This window comes from Salvelinus sp. IW2-2015, linkage group LG22 (genome assembly GCF_002910315.2).
Source record: "Salvelinus sp. IW2-2015 linkage group LG22, ASM291031v2, whole genome shotgun sequence".
NCBI classification, from domain to species: Eukaryota; Metazoa; Chordata; class Actinopteri; order Salmoniformes; family Salmonidae; genus Salvelinus; species Salvelinus sp. IW2-2015.
In genome coordinates, this window is record NC_036862.1 from 3,589,406 (window position 1) to 3,592,939 (window position 3,534).

The 3,534-nt window shown below is 45.4% G+C and overlaps 1 non-coding gene across 1 annotated transcript in view; it reads left to right on the plus strand.

The window, feature by feature from the left end:
- The first annotated feature begins 937 nt into the window (after window positions 1-937).
- Window positions 938-3,534, plus strand: part of LOC111949830 (uncharacterized) — an 83,077-nt gene continuing 80,480 nt past the window's right edge. The window contains exon 1 of the transcript XR_011473809.1: window positions 938-983. This is a non-coding gene — a transcript (uncharacterized protein). The remainder of the gene's footprint in view (window positions 984-3,534) is intronic.

Sequence of the window (3,534 nt, forward strand, 5' to 3'; positions counted from 1 at the left end):
TGCAACACTGGTGTGTGTGGTGTGGTGTGGTGTGGTGTGGTGATGTGTGTGTGTGTGTGTGTGTGCTGTGGTGTGTGGTGTAGTGTGGTGTGTGTGTGTGTGTGGGTGTTGTGTGTGTGTGTGTGTGTGTGTGTGTGTGTTGGTGTGTGGTGATGTGTGGTTGTGTGGTGGTGGGAGGTGTGAATCTGGGTTATGGAGTGTTGAGGGGCCTGGGGTTTTGTTTCCCTGTCTTCAGTCATGCTCTCCCAGTCTGATTAGATAATTTACATAGCTGTTGAAACAGTACGCATCTAAGTGGTTTGATTCCGCATGTACCGTCTCCACAACGGAAACAAAACCCTTGCACCGCATCTCAAAGACCACTCGGCGACGAACCCTGTGTTTTTTAAAAAAGGTGGGGAATACGATGTGTCTATTATATAAGCGGGCGGGGGAAGGTTGTAGACGGAACCGTAAAGACGATAAGTGACAAGTTTACAGTTTGATAAATCAAATTTATGCGGGATGAGGCGGGCTGTCAGCGGTGGGGCCCGCGCCTCCCTCGCCATCTAAATGATATTCCCAGGCACCACATTCAAATTTCCTACCATTAGCATTTAATTTCTCCTCTAATCCTACAGTGTGTGTGCGTGCGTGTGCCTTGCTTCCTAGAGAGCAATCGCAATCTGAGGCGGCGGCCCGGGCTGTATAACGCTTCCACCCCGATGACTATCATTCTTCCTTGACAATTAAGACTCCTCAAATCTAATAGCAGAGATATTGGAATTACACCCGGGCCTTTTGAGGCATGTCAAAACGCTGCTCAGCCCGCCTCCCGGTACAGCTGTCAAATCAGTAGGCGCACACTGACACGCAAAAATAATAGTAAGGAAGAAATAAAAATACATAATAAAATGTTAAAGTGTGATTCTGAAGGTTCTTTCTCCCCTCTCTTGCAGACACCTGCAGAACAGGCCAAGGCTCGACTCCAGCTGGTGCTGCAGGTTAGTGGCTGATTCTAGGACAGTCCTTACACAGACAACCTGTCATGTATAGAGTAAACACACTGCTAATGGCTGATCACAGTACAGTAATGACTCCTGTGCAGATAATTGCATTGTAGTCATTTAGCAGTGTGTTACAGTAGTGAGTACATACATTCATACTTTTTTGTACTGGTCCCCCGTGGGAATCGAACCCACAACCCTGGCGTTGCAAGCGCCATGCTCTAACAACTGAGCCACACGGAACCCCCGTACACACACACACACATCCCATACGCATCAGACTAGTCGCCATTTCTCCCAATACTTCAGGCCCATGTTATTACTGTAGGCGAGCGCCTCTCAAACACGCATATTTCATCATCTGAGCCGTGTATACAGTGCATTAGGAAAGTATTCAGACCCCTTGACTTTCCCCCCCAAAAATGTACGTTACAGCCTTATTCTAAAATGGATTAAATAAAATGTAATGCAAATTCCTCATCAATCTACACACAATACCCTATAATGACAAAGCGAAAACAGGTGATTGGAGTCCACCTGTGGTAAATTCAATTGATTGGACATGATTTGGAAAGGCGCACCCCTGTCTATATAAGGTCCCTCATTTGACAGTGAATGTCAGAGCAAAAACCAAGCCACGAGGTCCAAGGAATTGTCCCTAGAGCTCCGAGACTGTGTCGAGGCACAGATCTGAGGAAGGCTGCCAAAAGAATTCTGCAGCATTGAAGGTCCACAAGAACACAGTGGCCTCCACCATTCTTCTTAAATTGTATAAGCTCTTCCTAGAGCTGGTCTTCCTAGCCACACTGAGTAATTGGGGGAGAAGGGTTCTTGGTCAGGGAGGTGACCAAGAACCTGTTGGTCACTCTAAAAGAGCTCCAGAGTTCTTCTGTGGAGATGGGAGAACCTCTCAGAAGGACAACCATCTCTGCAGGACTCCACCAATCAGGCATTTATGGTAGTGGCCAGACGGAAGCCACTCCTCAGTAAAAAGCACGTGACAGCCCGCTTGGAGTTTGCCAAAAGGCACCTATGTCACGATCGTCGTCAGGGTGGAAATGACAGGACCAAGGTGCAGCGTGGTGAGCGTACATTTTCCCTTTATTTTTAAATGTCGCCAACAAAACAATAAACAACTAAACGAACGTGAAGCTCCGTAAGGCTATACATGCATTAACGAAGACAACTACCCACAACTAAAGTGGGAAAACAGGCTGCCTAAGTACGATTCCCAATCAGAGACAACGATAGACAGCTGTCCCTGATTGAGAACCATACCCGGCCAAAACATAGAAACAGAAAACATAGAAATAAATAAACTAGAATGCCCACCCTAGTCACACCCTGGCCTAACCAAAATAGAGAATAAAAGCCTCTCTATGGCCAGGGCGTGACAACCTAAAGCACTCTCAGACCATGAGAAACAAGATTCTCTGGTCTGATGAAACCAAGATTGAACTCTTTGGCCTGAATGCAAGCATCACGTCTGGAGGAAACCTCAGGACCTCAGACGACCTTAAGCACAGCCAAGACAGCGCAGGAGTGACTTCAGCCCGGACTTGAACCCGATCAAACATCTCTGGAGAGACCTTAAAATAGCTGTGCAGTGACGCTCCCATCCAAGCTGACAGAGCTTGAGGGGATCTGCAGAGAAGAATGGGAGAAACTCCCTAAATATGTGTGTGCCAAGCTTGTAGCGTCATACCAAAGAAGACTCGAGCCTGTAATCACTGCCTAAGGTGCTTCAATAAAGTGCTGAGTAGAGGGTCTGAATACTTATGTAAATGTGATATTTGATTTTTTTTTTGCAAACATTTCTAAAAACCAGTTTCTGCTTTGTCATTATGGGGTGTTGTGTGTAGATTGATGAGGGGGAAAAAACATTTTCATCCATTTTAGAATAAGGCTGTAATGTAACAAAACGTGGGGAAAGTCACGGGGTCTGAATACTTTCCAAATACACTGTACATTACACTGTCTTTTGAGGAGTGTTATTGTGAACCATATGTAAGAGGCTGAAATTGTGCAGAGAGAAATCACTGGGGAGTGTTTAGGGTCAGGCCCTTTGTTTTTTAATTTGAGAAAAAGAGGGAGAGTGTGTGAGAGCGAGAGAGATAGTTTGTGAGTGTAGGTGTGTGCGTGTGTGTTAGAGAGAGTGTGTGTGCGTGTTTGTTATTTACAATGGTGTTTGTTCTTCACTGATTGCCCTTTTCTGTGGAAACAGGTCACAAATCTTGCTGCTGTGATGGCACACTGTGGAATTTCACCCAGTAGATATGGGAGTTTATCAAAATTGGATTTGTTTAATCTTACCTCGCACACATACGTTCGTTCCTGCCCGAATCACGCACACATTTCGTACAGGTAGGTCATCATGGATGAAATCCATCCTTGCTTTTTCTCGTGATCCGTGAAGGCCTTGGCTTCTGAACTTATGCTGAACATATACTGTAGAACAGTAATGACATTTAGGCATTTAATGGCTCTCGAATCACAACTAACAAAACAGACATTGTGTGCTTCTCTCCTAATATATGATTACTGAACA